General features: G+C 47.4%; 1 protein-coding gene across 8 annotated transcripts in view; it reads left to right on the top strand.

The window, feature by feature from the left end:
• The window catches only part of COBL (cordon-bleu WH2 repeat protein), a 289,353-nt gene that overhangs the window by 72,818 nt on the left and 191,165 nt on the right, over nucleotides 1-25,370 (top strand). The gene's annotated exons all lie outside the window — the stretch shown is intronic.

Consider the following 25,370-nt stretch of genomic DNA (forward strand, 5'->3'; position numbering starts at 1 on the left):
GGCTTATTTTTGTGTATCTATTTTGCACTGGAACATGGTTTGCAGCCTCAGGTCTCACTGGCAGTTTGCACACTGGGTTTTTCCCCTGAGCCTTCGGGGTGAGAGCTGAGCACACATGTGCATGCAAAAAACCATGCTGGAGAGGAGGGCGTGGGCAGAGTCACCTTGCAGGGACCGACATGGGGAAAGCATTTTCACACGACGCTTTCTCTTTCCTTAGCTTATGTATTTTTTGATTTTGAGGTTTGAACATTCACAGGAAGTTGGAAAGGTAGCACAGAGGTTCTGGTACCCTCCCGGGTTTCTCCATGGTTGTGTCTCCTGTCGTATAGGACAATACCAAAACTGATTAAAAGGACACTGGCGTGGGTGCCCGCCGCATGCATGTTCTCACTCCTGGAGGTCCGTGCAGGCCAGACATGGCGCCGTTCCTTCACCCCAAGACCTCCCTCTACCCCTTCAGGCACAGCCACCTCCTCCTGCCTTTCCCAGCTCCAGCAATCACCAGTCTGTTCTCCATTGCTATAATTTTTGTCATTTAGAGGGTTTTATATCGGTAGGATCATATAGTACGTGACCTTCCAAGACTTTGCTTTTTTCACCCAGAGTAACGTCCTTGGGCCCCACCCCACTTGCCACATTGCCTTTTTCCTGCTGAGGGGTAGCCCATGGTATGGGTGCACCAGAATTTAACTGTTCACCGTGATCCTGCACCATGTGTTCATAGATATATACAAGATTATACCCTAGTTAATTTTTAATTGTGTGGTGAGTATATAATTTTAAATTTCCAATAGATCCCATAATAGCAGCTGGTATTGAGAGCTTTGTGGTATCCCATGAGGGCAGTGACATCACCGTCACCCCTTTGTCACCACTGGAACCTGAGGCACAGAGGGGTAAGGTGACTCGCACGTAAGGGGACAAGGAGTCACACCCCAGCATCAGCTCCAGCGCCCCTGCTCCCTGCACGCAGCTGGCTCACATCAGTGCAGCAAGACCACAACATCATTTCAGCTTCATGGAATAGCGTCCAGAATAGCCCCCTCTCAGCACATTGGCTTGACCCTGTTCCCTTACATCAGTTCATCCCATGTTTTGCCCATCTGTCCTTAGTGGGACCCATGGGGATGGCTCACTCATCCAAGCAGTGCCACTGAGGTGAGTTTAACAAGCGCAGAAAATTGATCTGGTCCCAGCCCTATGTCCTTTCATACCTGGTCGTTCCCTCCTGGGTACCTGGTTACCTTGGGCAGGGAGAACCCAGCCCTTCTTCTTTGGGGCCTGGACTTCCCTCAGTAGTGGTTGCCTCAGGCCTTCCTCTGTGTCAGGTGCCTTGTTGCGTGAAGCAGCAGTGCAGAGGTGATAATGTTGGCATCTGACAGGGCCATCCAGAGAGGAAGCACCTGGGCGGGTGGGCCTCTTCTACCCAGGTTGGGCTCAGCTCTGTCTCCAACTTTTCCAGGGCCTAGCTCTCAGAACAGAGCAGATGGCGGGTATCTAACTGTGTTGAAATCCCAAGTTAACATTTTCTATTTGTGGATCGTATGAACCTGAAGATCATAACACTAAACAGCATCAACTAGGTGACCTCAGAGATCAGAGAGCCAATTTATGGGCAAGGAATTAGGGTACAGCAGGGTCAGTGGACAGCTCAGGTTCACTGACACTCTGCAACTTTCTGGCACCTTTTTAATACTGTACAACATGGAGCTGAGTCCAGCCAGGGCAGCCTGTGTTACAGGTGGAGGGTGTCCAGGTTCCTGTGCCTTGAACAAAGAATTGGACAAAACACACAAGGCAAGGAAAGAATGGAGCAACGAAAGCAGAGATTTATTGAAAATGAAAGTACATTTCACAGGGTGGGAGCAGGCCCGAGCAAGGGGCTCAAGAGCCTGGTTACAGAATTTTCTGGGTTTTAAATAACCCTCTAAAGATTTCCCATTGGTTACTTGGTATACACCCTATGTAAATGAAGTAGTGGCCCAGAATCAGCCTGATTGGTTGTGAGAGGGGACCAATCAGAGGCTGAAGTGAAGTTACAGTTATACTCACGTGCAAATGAAGACTTGGCCTGAGACCAGACTGGTTACGGAAGGGGACCAATCAGAGGTGCTTTCAATTTTTCATCTGCACGCAGGAAAGGGGAGTAGCCTCTGGTCTTTTTGTTACTTGGGAGTGCAAAGGTGGGGTTTTACTTCTGATTTAGTTCTAGGAAGTCAACGTGAATTGGCCTTAGGGTCCCTGTCTCCATCCAAACACTATTCTCCTGCCTCACCTGTGTTATCCCATGTGAGAGAACTTGTCGCTGAGGGAATCCTAGCACTTCTCTACTGGATGGACCTTGTCAGCAGCTGAGGAATGAGGATCATGAGTCTGGAAAAGGCCTTGTTACCTTTCTAAAACCATGTGGAGTGAGGAAATACTGATACACAGCAATATTTGACTGCCAGATTTGTTAGCCTCCATCTCTCCTTGGCATACGTGTTAGTTCGTCACATGTACAGACTTCCATTTCATCAAACTGCTCTTCCAATTACCATGACTTTCCTTTTTTTTTTTTTTTAAATATTAGATTAACTGATTTCTCTTCCTCTGGAGCAGGAGCTACTTCACTAAAATGTTAATCAGTGGTCATGGGAATGGCCGAAAAGCACAGATTGCTTAATGACATCTGCACAGGGGAGTGTCCAGGCCTCTGAGGGCACCCGCTCTGCCCATCACTGAGTGCCTGGAGGGAGACTCATTCTCACTGGCATTTTGTTCATTTACGTTCTAAAATGAGTTTAGACACTGAATTGTTGTCCCGAATAACATGCAGAATAGTGTGTATTGGGCTGCAAATGTAGACATACTAAGTAGCAGTTAGTAAAAGAATGTTTAAAAGTTTGTGTGTAATCTTTTGTTATTGGAGGGACACATTGAGACTTCATGGAAGCATTTTCCACACTATGATTAAAAGTGGAATTTGCTCTCTCTAATAATCCTTAATAAACAAGAGATGGTGCAGGACCAAGGTGCTGTGCCCACTCGTGTGTTCGTTTACTTAGCCTGAACACCAGCAGGGCTACAAGGTCCTATTCTAGAGGAAGGAAAGGCTGGATCAGATGCAGCCCTGACTTTAAGGCACTCACTGCCCGGAAGTGGGTTGGCGGCAAGGCCCCCTGCTCATCAGTCACCATCAGGGCCCCTGGGATAGGCCATGCTGGGCTAGGTGGAAATGGTGGTCTTATAAATTTCTCTTATATAAAGGATGTATAATACATAACTTAAAATAATAAAAGCTGGGCATGGTGGCTCATGCCTGCAATCCCAGCACTTTGGGAGGCTGAGGTGGGTGGATCACCAGAGGTCAGGCGTTCAAGACCAGCCTGGCCAACATGCTGAAACCCCATCTCTACTAAAAATACAAAAAGTTAGCTGGGTGTGGATGTAGGCACCTGTAATCCCAGCTACTCGGGAGACTGAGGCAGGAGAATCCCTTGAACCTGGGAGGCAGAGGTTGCAGTGAGCCAAGATAGCGCCACTGCACTCCAGCCTGGGCAACAAGAGCAAAACTCCATCTCAAAAAAACCAAAAAAATAAAAATAATAATAAAATATGTTCACTAGTCTTTAATGCAAATTCCATAGAGCCAGTTGCTGATCGCAGATGCTTTTGTTCACTTGGGCTTGTCCAGGCTGTGGCTGCATTGATGAAGGAGCGCAGTTCTGACATGAATGTTGATGGGTATTTTCATTTACAATGAGTAAAGCAAAGTGAGAGAGCGAATGTTGGAATGTCCTGTTTCCTTCAGTGATGTGAGAGACTTTGCTGACCTGGATAAAGTGTAGGAATACTCAGAGTGTTTCCTTAAATTATTACGCGATTCACAACGTGGAAGCGAGAGGCAGGACGGCTTGTGAGCGTGATCTGCATTGTCAGGATTTCCTAATCACCATCGCAGGTCTGGACCAAGCTTGGCAAGCTGTGGTCAATGGGCCAGATCCTGTTTTGGTACAGCCTGCAGTCTAAGAGTGGTTCTTACATGTTTAAAGGTGTTTTTTTTTTCTCTAAATAGGAAAATAATATTTTGTAAGATATAAAAATTTATGAGATTCAGAGTTGTGTCCAGAAGTATTAGAACACAGCCAAGTCCATTCATTTCTATGTTGATTCTGTGCCACAGCAGCTAAGCTGAGTTGCTGTGACAGAGATCATAAGGCCCACAAAGCCTAAAATGTTTACTGTGTAGCTTTTATGGAAAATATTGCTGATCCCTGATCCAGACAATCAATAAAACAGTAATATGTGCCTTGATTTGTTATATTTGCTTATTTCCATGACAAAATACCATGGCTGATAACCAGCCACTAAAGTGGGACAGACATATGGAGCTGGGCAGAGGCTGTGGCAGCTCCCATAGAGTCGTATCCTTACCAGAAAGGAGTGTGATCCAGACCCCAAAAGAAGGTTCGTGGGTCTCATGTGAGAAAGAATTGGAGTCAAATCCAAAGAGTAAAATGAAAGCAAGTTTATTAGAGAAGTAAAGAAACAAAAGAATGATGGCTACTCCATAGGCAGAGCAACAGCCTAAGCTGCTGGTTGGCAGTTTTTATGATTATGTCTTGATTATACGCTAAACAAAGTAAAGACTATTTATGAGTTCTCCTGGAAAAGGGTGGGCAATTCCTGGAACTGAGGGTTCATCCCCGTTTTAGATCATCCAGGGTAACTTCTGGACATTGCTGTGTCATTTGTGTCACGGCACTGGTGGGAGTGTAGCGGTGAGGATGAACAGAGATCACTTTCTTGGCCATCTTGGTTTTGGTGGGATTTAGCTGGCTTCTTTACTGCAACCTGTTTTATCAGCAGGGTTGTTAATTCTCAGTCACAGGATGAGATAGGAGGTCGCCACAAGATACCTGTGGCTACCTATCTCATCCTGTGACTGAGAATGCCTAACTTCCTGGGAATGCAGCCCAGTAGGTCTCAGCCTCATTTACCCAGCCCCTATTCAAGATGGAGTCACTCTGGCTCAAATGCCTCTGACAGTATTTCTACCCCCAGACAGAATGGATTTTAGTAACCCCAAAAGTACAGATAACAGTGAAATTAGTAGGAAGTGATAAGGGCTGCATATTTATTACCCTTATTTTTAATATATTTTATTTAACCATAAGTTTTTATAATTTAGTTTTTAATAATAAGTATGCTACCAGCATTCCAGAAAATTTAACATTTGGCTGTCGAGAGTCTTATGAGCTGGTTTTAGGGCACCTGTGGCTGGGTGGAGGGGAGGCTTCTTGATCTGGTACTCCTGGGGAGAAGGATTTCCTGAACAGTATCTTTAGGGATGAGGCAGGGTTGCCAGGGGAAATAAGAGGTGAGACTTCTCTGCAGAGGAGAGGCAGTCAGGGGCGCAGGGGGAAACAAGAGCACACGGTCAGGGGCCGGAAGCATTGCAGTGGGAGCCGGGAGGCTTCTGGATACACCCTGCACTGAAGCCTTGAGTAAAAACACAAAAAAGCACTATGGCTAGTGTGTATTCAAAATCAACATTTTTCCCCTTTGCTTTAACATAAGAAGAGACATTGCCGTATTTTACCCAGCCCCTATTCAAGATGGAGTTCCTCTGGTTCAAAGGCCTCTGACACTTTTGTCAGGGCAGGCGGGCAAAAAGTAACTTCAGTATAGGTTACAGCTGCTCTGCCCTGGGATGCTGCATTCAAACTGAAGAGGGGTTTTCACAGGGGAAATGAGAACTCTGCCTCTGCTACTGTCATTTACTGAGGGCTTCACACAGAAAGCCCAGGGAAGGGCAGGGGTCTCGTCTTCATGGGACCCGGTATGTGGAGGGAACTACAGCGAAAGGACCGTGAAGTGGCCCAGCCATCCTTGCTTCAGAGAACAGCACTCCTATCGTTCCAGAGTTGTGAAAGTCACGTGGCTTCCTTACTTCAGGATACGTAACTGGTAGTGGAACAAATCTACCATGGCAAATCCAAACCAGTACAGGGGAGGGCCTGGAGGCAGCCAGGGGAGACCCGCAAAGCCTCTTGGTCCCAGCGTCCTCTCTGGTCACTGTTGGCTGTCAGCATGGTGGCTGGCGCGGGCCACCTTGGTCAGATAAGGCTCAGGTGGAACTTCCTTTTCCTTCTTTGTTCCCATTTGGTCCGTGAGGGGCTTGCCATGGAGGATGTAGCCCTGGTGGGATATCAAGATGTCCATAAAGCCACCTGTGACATCAGCAGTCACTTCCTGGGCTGGACTTCCAGGTATAAGGAGATAGCTCACAGCATTCAGAGAGAAGAACCCCAAAGCTTCAGGAACAGAAATCCCATCACACCTTCTTGGAGACCTGGTCCCTGTCTCCATCCAGAAACTATTTTCCTGCCTCACCTGTGTTATCCTGTATGAGGACTTGTCCCTGAAGGACCCCTAGCACTTCTCTACTGGATGGACCTTGTGAGCAGCTGAGGTATGAGGAGCACGAGTCTCTTGGGGACCTGTTCATTGTATAGAACACCATGTAAATATTGCTCTATTCTAATACACCTTTTGTTTTTGTTACCAACATGTTAATGTTTCTGAAACAGAGGCAACCCTTGGAGTAACCCCCTTGAATTTTTTTTTTTTTAATGGACCATGACATTGTCCAAGGCAACCTAGCATGGGAAAAATGACAAGCATTCTATATTTTTAATAACACCACATTAAAATTTCAAAAGCTAGTGGCAAAAATGTGTGGACATGTGCCATATGTGTTACTATAGCCTCTCCTGTTTTGCAAGTTTAAAACAAAGTGGTTAAGGGGCTCACAGTTTATGTTTATTGAGATCAGCAAACTCGAAAAGTAAATTCAGCTGTTACGTCTTAGCTGAACGTACTTTTCAATATTATTGCCGTTTGTGTTTTGGAGTTTAAGTTACAATGTAATATTCTTTTCAACATAGGAAGCTAAAGTGTTGTCTACGGATAAATTATCATGAGGATGCAGAGAAGTGAACTCCTTTATTTGCTTAAAATCTTTATTTCTAATAGGCTAGAATTAAGATAAAAAAATTAACTTTTAGCTCCTGAGAGTTGTTAAAGAACTGGTTTCCTTTGTGAGTGCTAAGTCAAAACAAATGGGGGACAGGGTGCAGACCTGGAGTCTGGGAAGGGGACCATTGAACACATGCACATTCAGGACTTCTTGGGCCAGGCCCGGAGCTGGGCATTTCGCTTCATCCTTTCTGTTTTGATTTGAAAGAAGCAGTCAGAGAGAAACTGCAAGGAAGGAAGTATTTCCTGGGTTTTCCTCAGGCCAGCCATGCAGACCAAATGAGGTGGTTCCCCGCACAGCCCGGGCGAGCTCAGCTGTGAAGAGGTGAGACTTTGCCTCCCTGAGTCCCTGCTAGAGAGAGAGGGCAGTGGAGGATGGACACAGGGCGGAGGTGGGTTTAGGACACTGACCCTGCTGCATTCATTGCAGACATGCCTTGTTTTTTGAGTGCATCGTGTACCAGATGTCTTGACCACATTATTTTGTATACTGCGCATTGCACCTGGGAAGTAGGTATTCCCATTCCCCTTTACAGGTGAGGAATCTGAGCTGCAGAGGGACAGCTGGGAAGTAGCAGACCCAGGATTTCAACCCAAGCCCCTCCCACTCAGCACCCTGGCTCTTTCCCAAGGCACTACCCTGAATTTCAGCTCAAGCTGGGGACTTGGAGAACACCGAGCAATAGTGTAAGTTGCCAGTCATGAGCTGTTTCATTCAGAAGGGGGTGGATCCCTAAGTTTTCTCAAAACCTCCTTCACCAGGAGTTAATGGATGCACCCTCCTGCTGTGCCCCCAGCCTCCTCCCCGTGGCCCAGAGCCCTGCCCTCCTCTGCCCTCTTCTCTGTGAGGCCTTCCTGCGTCTCCCCTGGAAAAATTGTCTCTTCCTCTGCATGCCTTGAAAGATGTCTCATTTCTGCCCTCTGCCTGTTGGGCTATATCCTCCACCTCTGAATCCACCATTATGTTTTAAGTCACTTGCAAACAGGAACTGGGTTTTCCCATTTCTTAGATCGTCCCAGCACTTCTTGTGAGGGCGCTGGGCCTCAGTTTACCGTCTGTTAAGTGGGTGGCCATTCCTGACTAGGTTGCCGTCAAAGGCGTGCATGTTGCTACATTTGTGTTGGTCAGCGTGGAGGACACACTGCGTGAGCCCAGGACCCTGCTTATGTAAAAGGGGAAAGATTCATTTGAAAATGTAATGCTATTTTTTTTCAAGAGGATGTCAGGGTTTCTGTTAAGTTTTTCCCATTTTTTAGCCGAGCTGAAGTGCTCTGCCTTGGTGGGGGGCAGAAGGTGGACTGTGTGACTGGTAGGGGCCATCTCAGCCCAGGAATAGTGCAGGAGGGGGTGGGTGGCCAGCTGGGAAAGTGGCCTGTGTTTTTGCTGAAGCTAGACAGGGTCTCCCATGTTGGACCAAGTTCACAGCCTAACTGAATGTTTGTTGTGCTTTTGTGTTCTTTATCTTAAAAAGGCCTCTCAGACTGTTAACCTCAGGCCCCTCCAAACCAGCACCTGCCCCTGGGTGTGGGGTTTTGCAGGCCAGTGAGAAGCCATGGGTGGTGGGCGAAAGGAAGGCTTCTCAAGGTCAGGGATGTCTGTGGCTCTGTCTCTGGTGCTTGCTTTTAGGCTGAGGTGATATGATTCCTCTCTGGAAATCACATACTTGCAGTAAAAGTTGTGGATATAAAAGTTCTGCAATAAAAACTCCCACCACGGTTTTGTATCTGGTTGTTCAAGGGGACCAGGTGCTAAAGGAAGGGCCCAAGAAGTTCTTGGCCGTAGGAAGAAGTACAGGGCGGCTGGACTTGCTTATCCACATCACAGTCCCTTCAGATCCCTGCCGTGTCACGTGTCACAACACAGCAGACCGAACACCTGATTCCCTCAATCCAATCAGGAAAGCCTGGAGACAGCAGGGAATTGCCCATTCTCCAAATCTGGGGAGTGCGATAGAAAACTGAGAGGAGTTAACTTGGAGAATTGTGGTCTTAGGATACATACGAAGATGTTGTGTTTCTTCATGGGCTGTCAACAGGTTGGGCTGCTTGACTTCAGAGCATGGTGGAGACTGCAAGTGCAGATTAATGGAGGAGGAAATGCCAGGCAGAGGCTGGAGGCATCATAGCAACGGGCAGGAGCGTTGTGAGGTCTGCAGGCTGAACCTCAGGAGCCACAGTGACAGGTTGGAGAGGGGACAGAGCTTTTAGAGTGGAATAGCCTCAGAGATAAAGTCTTCTCTTTCTTCTTCCATCCTTTTCTCCCTCCCTTCTCTTTCCTCCCTCACCTCCTTTCATGCTCTTTCTCTCTGTCTCTCTCTTTCCAAAGGTAACTGAGGTCCAGGAGGCCCCAGATCAATCAGTAAACTCGATGGCATGTGCCACAGCATGTGCTGGTCTAGTCCAGCCTGCTCTTTACCAGTGGCCTTGCAGTCAGGGTTCTGTGTTCCAAACTTTCTTTTTTTTTTTTGAGACGGAGTTTCGCTCTTGTTACCCAGGCTGGAGTGCAATGGCGCTATCTCGGCTCACCGCAACCTCCGCCTCCTGGGTTCAGGCAATTCTCCTGCCTCAGGATCCTGAGTAGCTGGGATTACAGGCACGCGCCACCATGCCCAGCTAATTTTTTGTATTTTTAGTAGACAGGGTTTCAGCATGTTGACCAGGATGGTCTCGATCTCCTGACCTCAAGTGATCCACCCGCCTCGGCCTTCCAAAGTGCTGGGATTATAGGCGTGAGCCACCACGCCCGGCCTCCAAACTTTCTTTTCTTTTATCCTTTTCCCTCTCCCCCTCCCCCCCCCTCCCCTCTCCCCTCCTCTTCTCTTCTTTTTTTCTTTTTTTCTGAGACAGGGCCTTGATCTGGCACCCACACTAAAGTGCAGTGGTGCCATCTCTGCTCACTTCAGCCTCCACCTACTGGGCTTAAACAATTCTTCCACCTCAGCCACCCAAGTATCTGGGGCTACACACACACCACCACGCCCAGCTAGTTTTTGTATTTTTCATAGAGACAGGGTTTCACTGTGTTGCCCAGGCTGGTCTCGAACTCCTACGCTCAAGTGATTTGCCCGCCTAGGCCTCCCAGAGTGCTGGGATTATAGGTGTGAGTCACTGCACTCGGTGTTTTCAGAACTCATGATGCTGGTGGCGTTTGGGAAATGGGCAAGCCCGATGCCAGGTCTTGCCTTCCCAGGCAGGGCTATGCCCAAGGGTGGGTGGCCGCAGGTCTGACAGTGGACGAGGAGTGCCCAGAGGCCACACGGCTGCTTCAGCAGCGCCTGTCGGAGCCACTCAGCTCAGGTTTCACCAGCCCAGGGATCCTCTGGGAGGCCCAGTCTCTATTTTGAGAAACAGTTCATGATGAGGTGATCAAGTGTCATATTTTCAACAGAGAATTAAAGGCACCCAACACTTAGCCCTTAGCTCAGAAAACGCCAGTGTCAAAACAGGCTAGCTCTGGGCCTCTATTTCTGCATATTTTCGTGTCTCTCTGTTTTCTGCTTTTTTTACTGGAAAGTATTTTTCAGAATGATATCTCAGAATGATATCATCCTAAGTAAAATGCTGTTGCCATTTATTTTAAGCAGTGGAACTTCTACTTATATTTGAGGTAATAAATAACATAGTCTGGTTGTTTTAATAGCAAATACGCACAAGTTTGTTAGTGGGATTGCAATGAAGTAGTCAAACACAAGTCCTGGAAATCAGGCATCAGGCTCTCTCCGTTAGACGTCGGTGTGTGCCTATCGTGTACACACTCGTTTCTCTGAATGCTGGTGTCATGTGAGTCCGTGGCCCCAAGTAAAGGGAGTTGGGTTCGTTTTCCTGAGAAATTCTCACAGCTCTGTTGAGTTCCAATCAGTTACGGGCTGTGTGGAGAGCGGGCTAGTCGGATTTCACCGCTTTTCAGTTATTGACAAAAGTATATAGAAATGAATGGGGCTTATCAGTAGCAGCAGAGATGCCTTTCAGAGCGCACGGCCCCCTGTCTCACATCTCGCTCTGCAGTTTTTGTCTTAGGATTTCCACTCAGTTGGATTCTCTTTTCCACACTTTGCTGGAAGGAACTCAATACAGCGCTGCTCCTTTATTTTCCTACTGAAGGAAAACACATTTCATGTGGCTTGGTGACAGCAAATCACCATCCTTAATATCTTCTTGCCTTCTAGGTTTGGTGTTTCTGTTCTGTTGACTTTTCTTGCCCCTTGCTGGTTCTGTGAGTAAATCCAGAAGAACATGGTCGGTTTTGTGAGTGAATCCAGAAGAAAACGGTCGGTTTTGCCATGAGTCTTGTGAGCTGAAGGCAGCGCTGATTTGGCCAGCCTGTCTCTGCACATGCTCATGGAAAACCAAGGTGTTTTCTGTCACTATACATAATTAGATGCCTGTTATGCCCCAAATACATGATGAAGCCATTAAATAATTTTTTAAAATTAACATTTGTAAAAATTCATTCTGACATATTCAAGAGCTTAGTGGCTGTTTGTATTTATTTTCTCTTACACCTCATGTGGACTGTTTGTCATTTTCTTGGTTATGTGTGGTCAAATTTATTCCTGGTCACTTTTTTGCGATTTAATTATCTACGATTTAATGCCTCTATCAGTAAACTCACACATAACGCCTCTGGTACTTTCCATGAGATGTGGATGTTCATGGCCAAACAGCCCAGGAAGAAACTGAGTAAGTGTTCAGGAGAAAGTCATAAAAATATTGGTTTGTTCTTTCTTAAGAAAATAAGAACACCCTCCTGCTGCCCAACGCTCGGTGTAGGGGTACACTGGTGGGGGCTTCTCCATGGCCCTGCTTTCTAGGTCATCAGCGTGGCTCCATTCCACCCCTTCCGGAGTGCACAGCCAGATGGGTCCTGGGAACTCTTAGCTCTGCCCTCCTCTCATGGTCCTCCAGAAAAGGCAATAGGAAGAGACTGAGCTTGTGTGGTGGTTCTGTGCTTTTATATTTTTATTATTTTCTTCTTCCTTTCTCTTTTTTGCAGGGGCGAGGGGGGAACTTCCATTTTTGACTAAGAAAATAATGATGACATTGACATTGACATGTGCGCAAATGTCCCAAAGGTGACAATGTGTAGCAGTTTATGGAATGGATTAGACTCAACAGATTATAGTCATTCTCTCCCCATTCTCTATCCTGGAAGGTGTCTGGGCAGCCCATAGTGCTCAGCTCTGCATCGTCTACCAGAAGGGTCCCATTTCTCTGAGGTTAAGAACTTCAGCCTCGTCTGAATGACAGTGTCAATCCCACATCTGGCTGGAGCTCCCCACTTCCCACCCTCCACCGACTCAGATCTGACCCTGGCAGGAGCCCAGGCCTGGACGGCTGCTGTCAGGCTCAGCTCCGCTCTCCTGGGGTGCTGCTTCCATGACTGGATGGGGATGAGGGGCGGGAGCTGCTCTTTGCTGGTGGTCAGCAGGCCTTCTGGTGCTGCAGTTCTGCAGGTCTGCTGCCACGTGCTCTTGTGGGGTTTATCTGTGGGTGTGTGGGGGTCCCACCCTTCGCTTCTGCCCTGCGAGCCCACAGCCTCTCCTGCCTCAGCCCACCCTGCACACAGCCCTCTGGTTCAGACTCCTTCTAAGTCCTCTTGGGTACCCTGAGCCCTGCAGCAGCCACCTGCTTCCATGCGCCACCTTCAGACCTCTCTGTCACATGCTGTTGCGGACAGCCCTGGCCGGCCCCCCTCTGGTGCTCCTTAGGACACAGACATTTGTTATGAGCTCCTGTACTTTCCCGATCCAGAGACTCTCACCACAGTGCTCCCAGGCAGCGTCAAGCCTGCAGTTCTGTAGCTCCCCATCTGTGGACCTTGCCCTGCGTATGGCTCCCCAGGACCCTGCCCTGCCCTGCATCTGTGGACCTTGCAGGACCCTGCCCTGCATATGGCTCCCCAGGACCCTGCCCTGCCCTGCATCTGTGGACCTTGCCCCTGCCCTGCATATGGCTCCCCAGGACCCTGCCCTGCCCTGCATCTGTGGACCTTCCAGGACCCTGCCCTGCATATGGCTCCCCAGGACTCTGCCCTGCCCTGCATCTGTGGACCTTGCAGGACCCTGCCCTGCATATGGCTCCCCAGGACCCTGCCCTGCCCTGCATCTGTGGACCTTGCCCCTGCCCTGCATCTGGCTCCCCAGGACTCTGCCCTGCCCTGCATCTGTGGACCTTGCCCCTGCCCTGCATATGGCTCCCCAGGACCCCCTGCTTGGTTTGGCAGAGGATGGAGAGGCACCAGGTGAGGGGAGGAGGCCCCTGTGATGTTCTTAAGGGACAGACCTGCTGGCCATGGCGACACTTCTTTTTGCTGATCTCTTATCTTCTCCTTAGCATGTTAGAAGGGGAAGGGAAGCACACTGGGGTTTCCTCTGCACTAGAGCAAATTAGTAAAAACAGAATGGTTCGATTCCATGCTGGGTTACAATAGTTATGCTAACTGAAGGCTTAGATCCCAGGCACTGTGGCAGGGGTTTTGCAAGAATGAAGTAACTTAATTTTTGCCTAATCCTATGGAGAAGATGTAGTTATCCCATTATACAGATGAGGAAATCAAGGAACTTAAATACATTGTTTCAGATTACTCACTAGTTAGCGGTGGTGCTGAGATTTGAACTCAGGTGTATTAACCCCTCTCCCAATTACTTCCCTAAGATTCTCTCTCCCAAATTACCCCTTTGACTTCCGCCCCCGTTATGGGACACTTCTAGAGGCAAATCTGGTGTGACTTCCTCTACCATGACTTCACTCCATTCATTCACTCACTGAAGGCTGTGAGGGTTGAGGAAGACAGGATGGCAGGGGACCTGCCTCGTGTGCCCTGAATGCAGAAACACCAGGGTTCAAGTAATTGCAGTGTGGGTGATCAGACAGAGGAGTTTGGGCTTGACGCAGTGAGCAGTGGGACCACTGGAGTGTTTGCGTTAGGAAGAATGGCCAGATGGAGCCGTCCTTGAGGAAGATTCATCTTCAGTGTATGGAAATAGTACTTGAGAAGGGGAGCCAGGTGATGTAGGAGATTCCTTAAGAGTTTCAGGATAATTGAAACTGTAAGAGTCTGGGGAAGAGAAGGCAATGCCCTGAGCAACAGTGGAGCAGGGGCAGTGGGAAGGGGTCAGTAGCAAGTCAGATAGAATCCTACGTGTAGGGAAAGGAGCAGCATTGCAGCAGGAGACGGGGAGAGGGGGGCTGGGTTTGAGCCTTGCAGAAATGGAATCAACCTGGCAGTCCTTTGGCCTCGGGAGGAAGAGGAGACGGAGATGACAATGAGGTAGAAGGCTTGGCAGTTAATGAAGCCGTGACTGAAACAGAGAGGCAAGAGAGGCGGCGTTGCCCCAGAAGGCTCTTTGTTGGGTGTCGTTAGGCCTAGAAACCAGCAGACTAGTGCAGTCTCAGGCGGTGGCAGCGTGCTGCAGGTGTGGTGTCCCCATAGGAGCGAAGCCTGGGGGAGGTGTGTGTCTGATGGGGGTAGCCAGGGGTACACTCCTTGCTTCTCAAGGATGTGCTGGCCTGGCCATGCTTCCTCCCTGGTGGGGGAGGAAGGTCAACCAGAACCCTGAGGGCTGCCAGACAGGGACATGGTTAAATTTAGGTGATACTGCAGCCTGCACAGGTAAGACAGCAGGGACCGAAGATGAGGGTGTGATCTGGAGGCATGGCCAGGTCCCTCCATCCCAAACCTGCTGTGTCCTTCTTGGGACCTTCAGGCCCTTGCATGGACAGGAGTGAGAGCCCGTCAGGTTCAGGGTGATCCATCTGCACACGGGGAGCAGTTTGGCCGTGTCCTTGTAGTCCCAGGACAGTGCTGTTTGGTAGAAACCAAATATGGTTTCAGGCTTGAAAACCCACTCTGTCACATAGAGACTGGCTGCAAGAAAGCAACGAGCTTCTGGTTGCATAATTTTGGGGGAGAAGAGAAGGAAAAAATCAAAGCTCCTTTAGGAAAAGAATGTACTAAATCATGCCCGGGAGGTGGCAAGAAGAATCGCTTTATACAAATTCAGCAAATGCTGAGGTTGGTCAGCTAAGGTACAGAGCTGACTTGTCTCTCCTAGAATAAGGAGGCTTTCTCCTGAAGGGATCACCTGGGCCGCCTGTCTTGGAAAACTCCCGGAAGGTGGTGGACGAATGCACCTTGGGAAAGGAAAGCAAGGTTGCTGCCAGGCACCCTGATGAAAGGCGAGCTCTGCCCTTCCTCATGACTCCTGTGGGCTCATTCTCATTTTCTAGGCTTGGAGGGTTTCTGAACAAGCGAACCAAGACAATTCACTCACTGTCTTTCTGCAAAATGATTTGAGATTTCCGCTGCTGGGAGTGCAGGCGCCGGCACCGCAGGCTTGCTCAGGAAAAGCTGCATCGGATGGCACATTTATGAATAAGTCACTAGCTGGATTGGATCAGATGCCTCTGTTAGTTCTCAGAGCACTGCTTCCCTCTGCACTCCTCCTCCAGGGAAGCCCAAGGAGCAGTTTCTGTCCGTTAGCTCCCGCAATGGCCTTGGCTGTGTGGTAGAAAGCCCCTTGCTCTTCTTTTAGTGGGCAAAGCAAGCCCACTCCAGGCGAGGGCAGGGAACAGCTTGGGATGCATGCAAGCATCGCCCGGTGGTTTGGGACTCAGTAAGTTTTCTCTGATCTACTCCATTTTATTTGCTAAGAATGTTTAAACCTCAGTAGACTGGCACTGCCTTTTTTTTTTTTTTGGTGGGGGAAGGAGATATCCTTTTTCTATAATATTGAACAATGCAGTAACTCTTGTTTTTATCTGATACTTGGAGCAGGGGTTGCTCTGCTCAGCATGAGCATGGAGTATTTGCTGATAGTTAAGTGATCCTCACCGACAGGCTCTTTCTTCACTTGCTGGGAGTTGAGTAATAGCTGTGGGACCCGGCTCTCAAATGTTCCTCTTTGAATATTTACTTGATGTGTAGTGAGATATCATCGTTCCCGTATCTGCAGGCCCTGGAGTTTAGTTTGGTGAGTGTTATGGATATGTTTTGTTATTATGTCTTAGAGAATCCTATCTAGAAAGCTAATCTTTTTATGTTGAATTACTGAAAGCTTTCCCCACCCCCAAGTCAAAACTGTGAAATTCTGTTGTGTAGGATTTCTTAGTCAGTTTTGAATGCATTTGCTTCATACATTAGCTTTTATTAGGCATTTTGAGGAGCTAGCTTCTACCTACCCTCGCAGAGACTAGAAGCTTGCTTCTTTTTTAAAAAAAAAAAAATCTGAAAGAGTAAGTAAGGTGATAATAGTAAAAATAATTGTAATTACCACAGTCATTGAGTGCCGCCTATGTCCTGGTGCCACACCAGGAACTTTACAGGAATCGTCTCATTTAATCCTCACATAGACTCATCTGATAAAAGCTGAAATCTCTCTCTGTTCAGCTCTTGAGGAAACTGAGGCATACAGATTACAGGAGCTTGTCTGGGGGAGGTGCACAGCCTGGCCACATTATGGCTGAATTTGACCTGATGTCTTTCCAGCTCTAGAGCATATAACCAGGACCCGGCAGATAGTGTGTAGCTGTGGACGGTGTCCTGGGGCCGACTCCCAACAGACAGTGTCTCTGTGTGCCCTGAAATGTGGCATTTTGATGAGTAAAGTCGTTTCTCCCTGGCTTATTGCACCAGTGTGATATTTATTGTTTTTATGCTGCAATTCTCCTGCAGGCTGCAGTATGATTGTTCCATAGACACACATTTCAGGCCTTACTTATCTGGATCTTCTGTTGACTGTTTTTTTCTGGCTTTATATAGATAGATATATATATATATATATATATTTTTTTTTTTTTTTTTTTTTGCCAGGGCCAACACAGTAGGGAAAGAATGGATAGGACTTTCCTGATAGCTCTTCTCCTCTATTAGAAGGAATCCTTGTCTTTGCAGGAACATTGCCCTGAGCTTGGGAGGTGCCAAGCGCCAAGAGAAGGTATTACATGGATTCTTAACCTGGAGACCCTGGTCATCAGGGTGGTTTGCAGAAATTATGTGCAAGGGGGAGGCTTAGGAGTCTGAGACTTAGGGGCATGTGGCAGTTTATAAAGAGCAGGGCTTCTGCAGAAGTCTAAGGAGGCCATCAGAGCTGGGACCTTGCCCGGCTCCTACTGGGTACACCCATAGCAGGTGCTCCTGGCTGGTGGCATGCAGGCTGGTGTGCATCATGTCTAGAGGAAGGTCCAAGGACTTCATCAGATAGTCAAAGAAATACCTGACCCTAAAAGCATCCAGGGATGCCTGAGACTGACCTGGGGCCCGTCCCAGCTCTGCCACCTACCTCCTGTCATGCTTGGGCACGTCCTTCCATCTCCCCGTGACTCTAGCTCTTCCTCTGTACCCTGAGGCAGTTTAACATAGTCCCCATCGGTCCATCTGAGTCTCATGGAACCTTGAACACCGAAGGAAGTTCTTGGAGGCCCAACTCAATTTGCAAATAAGGCTTGTCCAGACCCCACATCAGAGTAAAGGGGGCTTTTCTATGATTATGTGCTGGAAACCTTCACCAACGAGTATTCTCTAACCTGACCCCTCTCGTCAGCCAGTTCCGCAGGGCACCAGTGTTCTAGTATGTGTCAAGGGGTCCAAACATCCTAACATCAGTCTGCCAGGAACCCTGGGGTCTTTTTTTTTTTTTTTTTTTTTGAGACAGAGTCTCATTCTGTCGCCCAGGCTGGAGTGCTATGGCACAATCTCAACTCACTGCAACCTCCACCTCCCGGGTTCAAGCAATTCCGAGCAGCTGGGATTATAGGCACACACCACCATGCCCAGCTAATTTTTGTATTTTTAGTAGAGATGGGGTTTCACCATGTGGGCTAGGATGGTCTCGATCTCTTGACCTCATGATCCACCCACCTTGGCCTCCCAAAGTGCTGGGATTACAGGCGTGAGCCATGGTGCCCGGCCAATCCTGGGGTCTTTTGTTTTTAAAAAGAATTTAAGGATGGAGGCAGTGGTGCAAAATTGGTAGGTGGTGTCCTAGGCTTGGAAATACCTGGGCTGGAATTCCAATCTTTTCCAGCTGTGTGATTGTGAGAAGGTTACTTAACTGGTCGGGTCCTCAGCCACTCTGTCTGTAAAACGAGGGGAATACGCTTGTCATACGAAGTTGCTGGAGGTATTGAACATACACAGCGTGGCATGGTGGCTGGATCATGGCATGTTTATAAAATGAGGGTTTAAATGAGGTTAGTGTTGGACTCAGGGATGTGAGAACTGGTGCAGGATGTGAGGATTCCTCATTCCCCTCTTTGGCATCCAGTTCTGCCGGCTGCAGTAGTACTCAGCTGTCTTCTGGGCATTTGTATTTTTGGACATCTTTCCGACCTTTTATTATTGCTAGAAAGGTGGGGACTGACTTGGCAGTTGAATCCCAGCTAGCTTACTCACTCACTCATGCACTTACGCACTCACTTACACAATCACTCAGTCACACACACATTCAATCACGCACTCACACGCACTCACTCATGCACTCACACTCAGTCACACTCGCATTCACTCAATCACGCACTCGCACACTCACGCTCATGCACTCACACACACGCACTCACCCTCTCACGCACTCGTACTCACACACACTGTCGCACTCACTCTCATGCTCACGCACTCACGCTCACGCACTCGTACTCATACGCTCTCGCACTTACGTTCACGCACTCACACACTCGCACTCACACATGCACACTGATGCACACACACGCACACATGCACTAACTCGCACTCGCACTCATGTACACACATGCACTGACACGCACAATCACGCACACACAATCTCAAAGGCACTTGCACTCACACGCACTCACACGCACTCACACACTTGCACTCATGCACTCACGCATTCACGCACTCACACTGACGTCGCACATGCACTTGCTCTCACACACTCGCACACGCATTCGCTCTCACGCACTCGCACACGCATATGCTCACACGCTCATACACGCACACGCTCACACGCTCACGTACTCTCATGCACACACGCACTCACACTTGCACTCTCACACATACTGTCACACGCAATCACGCACACAATCACGCACTCACACGCACACATGCACACACACACTCACATGCACTCATACACTCACACGCACTCACACTCTCATGCACTCACGCGCTCACGCAGTGGTGACCGAGCTCCTCTGGGCCCAGCACTTCACTTACCAGTGATGAACAAGAAAGTCATAGTTCCTGTTCTCTTGATATTTAAATCTTCAGCTGAGGCTGCTAATAAATAGCCAGACACAGACCAGACGCAGCTTATGTACAGCTTGTAAACAGGATGAAGCAAATATTGCTGAATAATATCATGGAGAGAGAATGGCACCTCCCTTCTGCCTGCAGCATAAACAGACTCACTTAGCCAGGAGAGTCGGGTGTGCCTGGTTTCTCTCTGAAATTCCCTTAAGCTCATGCGGTTTTCCAGCAGCCAGCCAGAGTAGCCAACGTGGTAAACAGGCACCCATGGCATAGGCATGCCATTCAGGTGAGCTGGCTTCAGCATCACTGCGGATTTCCCTGTCCGCTGTTCTTGGACAGTAAGAAATTGTTATACCTTCGTGTCCAGAGATGACGTTTTCAATTGGAAAGAGGGAAGAAACATAAAGCATAGTGCTTTTGAACTCAGGGTCTGGGAAAGTACAAAGATGCATGAATTCTCCCTTTCAGTGTGCGGGCCGTGTCTACCTCAGGCCTGACCAGCCCGGTTGGTCAGTGGCTGTCACCTATAGACTTAGGTTTTAATTCAGCTACCCGGGCCCCACACCTGTGATTCGCATTCACTGCGCCATGCCACCTAAGATCCTCTGACTTTCAGTGAGGGGATTTTGAGCCTTCTGCTGCATGTTGAAGAGCCTCAGAGTAAAAACCCAGCTGGGAGCTTCCAGCTGATGTGGGAATTAACAAGTGTCATCCTTAAACTTAGTAAATGTGTGATGATTTTAAGCTAAAATCATTTGGAGCTATGGTTGATGACCTTTGAAATGCCACAAATGTTTTCATATACATATTTTTTCACTTAAAAAACAGTTCCTGACAGGGTCCACACAGCTTTTTCAGCCTGGAGGGATCAAAGGGAGCTTGAGTTGTGTGCGCTGTGATTCGTTCCCTGCTGAGTCCCGAGGACTTGCCCTGCCTCCTGCTGGAGGGGGTGAGAGGAAGGAAAGCTGGATTACCCAGCCTGTGCACTCTGCCAACCAGGAGCACCTGCCATGGGTGTGCCCACCGCAGGAGCCAGGCGAGGTCCCAGCTCTGATGGCCTCCTTAGACTTGCGCAGAAGCCCTGCTCTTTTGAAACTGCCACGTGTCCCTGAGTCTCAGACTCAACCACATGACGTCTGCACAGATGTTTGAGAAGGGCGTCCCCTGCTTGGTAAGCTAATGGCTTTTCACAACCGAGTACAGATACACAGGAGTCCTTGCGTAAATATCAGCTGTTTTTTCCCAGGCTGAATCACTCACAGACAGAGGAAGCCGGGCATTTTCTGTTTCATGCTGTGACTGTGTTAGCTGGAGAATGAATTTAGGGTGAGTCCACAGTGCAAAGTAAAAGCAAGTTTATTAAAAAAAGTGAAGTAGTGAAAGTACAGTTACATCATAGACAGTAGGACTTTCCCAAAAGTAAGAGGAGGAACGCATCCACTATAGGTACAATGCTCTTATATATAGGATAAAAAAAGAGGCTGGGTGCAGTGGCTCACACCTGTAATCCCAGCACTTTGAGAGGCCCAGGCGGGTGGATCACTTGAGGTCAGGAGTTCTAGACCAGCCTAACCAACATGGGGAAACCCTGTCTCTACAAAAAATGCAAAATTAGCCAGGCGTGGTGGCACATGCCTATAATCCTAGCTACTTGGGAGGCTAAGGCAGAAGAATCTCTTGAACCTGGGAGGTGGAGGTTATGGTGAGCCAAGATTGCGCCATTGTACTCCAACCTACAACTCCATCTCAAAAAAAGAAAAAAAAAATAACAAAATAAAATAAAAAACTCAAACACCCTGGTGTGCTGTCTGGCAGGTGTCCCTACCTGGGCATGCTGTCTTAGCATCTTCTCCTGTGATGTGCAGTAGCATTTTTTTTCCTTTTTCCCTTTGGGGACTTCTCCTCCTGCCCCGGCTTTGTCTCTTTTTCTCATATCTCAAATTTCTGCTCATCTTTAAGATGGTTGAAGGCCTCCTCCAAGGCAGGTAGGGTGGACACCCCACTACTACAGCCTATGCAGATTTTTTCTCCCTCAGAAAGCTTGGCTTGTTTGAAGCATTTCTTATTCTGCAATTCTCTCTTTCATTTCTATCTCAGGTTTTTATAAGTCCACAGAGTTTCTTGTAAGCAGGAACTATGTGTAATTTTCAGCTGTGTCGATATCATCATTATCAATAAGCATTTTTAAGTACAGTCATGCATAGTGTAATGATGGGAGTGCACTCTGAATAATGCATCCTTAAGGAATTTCATCATTGCGTAAACATCACAGAGTGTACCCAACACAAATCTGCATGGTATAGCCTACTAGGTGTGCCTAGCTGTCTGCTATAGCCTATTGCTCCTGGGCTGCACACCTGTGTAGCGTGTTACTGTGCTGAACACCGTGGGCAACTGTAACACAGTAGTAAGCATTTGAGTATCTCAACATACCTAACCATAGAAAAGGTATTGAAAAGGTATTACAGTCTTATGGGACAACCTTCGTATATGTGGTCCTCATTGACTGAAACATTATGTGGTAGATGACTGTACCCACAAATATGAACCACATTATGCTACATGTTGAAAATACAAGTAGCCCTGCTGCTTTCTAGAGTCGTTAAATAATAATTGAATTGATATTCAGATTTAACTGGTCTGTGAAAGGACCTGGACATGTTTTAAGCTCCCCAAGTGCTTCCAGCCACAGTGCAGCCAGTGTAGATATCAGTGATCTCAGCTATGTGTGTGCCCAGTCCTGGAGCACCCAGAAATGGGTTCTCTGATGACATTGTTTTGAGCTATGTCTTTGAGAGCAGAGCAAGTGAGGCAGAGAATACAGTGAGGCAAAGGCTGCTGGGGGATTGGTTGGTTTCCTGGAAACTGGAGCTGTAGGCCAGTTGCCAGAAGAGCGGAGGACATTGAAGAATGGTTCACATCTAGGGCTGGTGGAGATCTTCAGACTCTCTAGCAGTTTGGGTGTGAGTTTATAGCCCTACAGGGCACGGATGTGTGATGTCACTGAGCCAACAGGTCCAGCCATCAAGAGGTCCAGATGGAAACACACAGCTCTTTTTTATTGTGAAGGTGTCCAGGCTTCATCAAATCTTATTTTCCCAAAAGCAGCCAAAAATTCATTTTGTTAGTGTGACATACTCTAATTTTTTAAATGTTGGCTAACTTTAATGTGTACACGTGCACACACAGGCACACACACATGCATGCACACACTAGTGCACGCAGCACTCTGCTGGGCAAACAAACCTCCCTGAGGCCCTTGCAGCCTGCTGCTTGCAGCTTAGGCCACAGCCAGTGGGCCCTGCCAGGCGTTTAAGCAGTGCATGCCCACAGCAAAGTCAGGCCTGAGAAGACAGCAGTCCTCCCCGGCTGCTCTCATCACTGTGGAGGAAGGGTGGTGTGTGTAACGTAAGTGATTCACGTGACTCCACCTTCGTGTGTGCCGCAGAGATGAGGGCTTGGACTAGGGTGGTGGCACTGAAGCTGGGGAGGGAGGGTAGATGAAATTCTGTTACAAGAGAGGCTCTGGGTAGCTGAAGACAGATTATTTGCTGGGGATAAATGCAGGGCAATTGAAGCCTCTCCTGCCTCTCACTCCCAGTGTGGTGCCTGCTGAATGAATAAACGCTGCTTCCTGTTTGAAGTGAGTTCTGAAGGAGTCCAAGCAAGCTAAACTGGAAAAGATACACATTTCCTAAAAATGAAAAACACATTTTTTTTTTCCTGAAAGCACCTTTGGGTGGTAATGCTAATGGCTCAGAGCCTGCACTGCTAGCCCTGAACCAAAGGGTAGTTAATGAAAGAATCTGTATATAACCTGTTTCTCCTTGTCTTGATTTTTTCCATCTCTGAAATGGTATGGAATCTGTTCTTTGTAATAATGACTGAATAATGTAGTGGTTAATATTTCAGGCTTTGAAACCAAAAATGAGTTTGTCAGTTTTACCTCTCTGCGACATTGGGAAGGTGTGCTCACACTTTCAGCTATAGAACAGGAGTATCAATAAGACCTCCTTAGAGTGGCATAGTGAAGAATAAACATTTAGTTCTTACCATAGTGCCATACATGTTGACTATTTTATTTTTATTTCTATTAATTGGAAGAAGTATATAATGGATAAGGATATAACATAAAAATTATAAATATTTTAAGTGTAAGCCTTTTAATAAGAAAAATAATTTATACCTACTTATAGCAAAGGATGAGATCTGAATGTTATTATTATTATTTTTTTGAGACAGAGTTTCACTCTTATTGCCCAGGCTGGGTGCAGTGGCACTATCTCAGCTCACTGCAACCTCTGCCTCCCAGGTTCAAGCTACTCTCCTGCCTCAGGCTCCTGAGTAGGTGGGATTACAGGCGTCTGCCACCACGTCTGGCTAATTTTTTGTATTTTTAGTAGAGACGGGATTTCATCTTGTTGGCCAGGCTGGTCTTGAACTTCTGAGTCAGGCAATCTGGACACCTTGGCCTCCCAAAGTGCTGAGATTACAGGCGTGAGCCACCGCGCCTGGTCCCTGAATGTTATTTTAATGGTGTGAACACGAATAATTTTATATTAACCAGTGATGTGAACGTACCATCATCTAATCACTTTTGCTGTCATTTTAAATGACCTCTTTCATTTTATAAGTAATACATATACAAGTGATACTATAGAAAAATTAGGAAATGCATAGAAGTAAAAACAGCAAAACATATGTCATAGTGCTCATCACCCAAGGCCATTTTTGCCGATTCTTTATCTTTCTAAACTGCTTTATGATCCATTGTTATAATTAATTTAGGCCTCTATTTAAAAATAGAATTTTCCTAAACAAATAATATTCCGAAAATTGTTACTTAAAAAAGTCTGTATTGAGCATTTTTCACATAAAACAATATACTTTTAAGGTACGTTTGCCTAGTATTGGCATCTTTTATTGATGTATGGTTAGATTATTTGTTTGATGTGTTAATGTATGGTCGGGTTGTTTGCCATTAGAATTTATGTTGTGATGACCAACTTTGAGCCTCCCACAATGCTGTCTTGTGGATTGTTTAGAGTAAATCTCCAGAAAAGGAATTCCTGTGTCTCTGATCCCTCATGCCAGTGCCTTTGGAAGACCACTCTGAGCAGAGGTGAAAGTGGGCTGAGGCTCATGCTGCCTCTCTGCAGACCCTCTAACTAGAGTATGGCCAGATAGGGAGGGAGGCCTTGGGAGCAAGCCCTTTGGAGTCAGTCAGGCCTGAGTTCCATCTCTGTGCAGATACTGGATAATTGGATGCCTTTGGGTGAGCCACAGATCTCTCAACAAGGTAAACTTACTAAGGTTATTATTAGCAGAGGTCCTAATGAATGTTAAGTATTGAGTATTTGACCTGCTACCATGACAGTAAAATTCCAGGGCCTATATGAAGTAAGGTTCTTATGTAGAAGTATGTACATACCTATATATACACACATATACATGTATTCTATATGTAAAATAAGGTACCTATATAAAACAAGGTCAGTTGCCTTCCCTGGCTAATCTTGAGGAAACAAGAATTTCTACAAATGTTCATCAGAACCAGGACCTACTTGAGGGTGGAAGGTGGGAGGAGGGTAAGGATTGAAAAACTACCTGTTGGGTACTGTGCTCACTACCTGGGTGGTGGAATAATCTGTACACCAAACCCTGGTGACATGCAATTTACCTGTATAGCAAACCTGCACATGGACCTCTGAACCTAAAATAAATGGTAAAAGAAAATGTTCCCCAGCGTGGGTGACTCATCAGGTGTTTAGAAATCCTCCACAAGGTGAATAGAGCATTGGAAGCAAAGACTGAAATAAGTGAAGGGGTCATGTGTTTGTTATCCCTTTACCATCACTCGCATCCTTTCCCTGCCAAACAGCCGTGTCCGTCCACGGTGGCCATGTGGACAGGTGCTGGGTGGTGTGATCGACTTGCTGGCTAATTTAGCACAACACAGGACTCCATATCCTCAGAACTGGCCATAGATTTGGAGCTGGGGCAGGATTTAATAGAGTGTTGCACGTGTCAGCGAGCCCACCTGATTCATTGTGATCATTAGTTCGTGTGATGTGTCATCCCTGTAACAATTCCTAAAGGGTCGGGCCAAACCCCGCTGCACCCACCCTCCCCTTGACCA

Source organism: Aotus nancymaae, unplaced genomic scaffold, assembly GCF_030222135.1.
Source record: "Aotus nancymaae isolate 86718 unplaced genomic scaffold, 86718_ANA_hifiasm-v0.15.2.pri h1tg000065l, whole genome shotgun sequence".
NCBI classification, from domain to species: Eukaryota; Metazoa; Chordata; class Mammalia; order Primates; family Aotidae; genus Aotus; species Aotus nancymaae.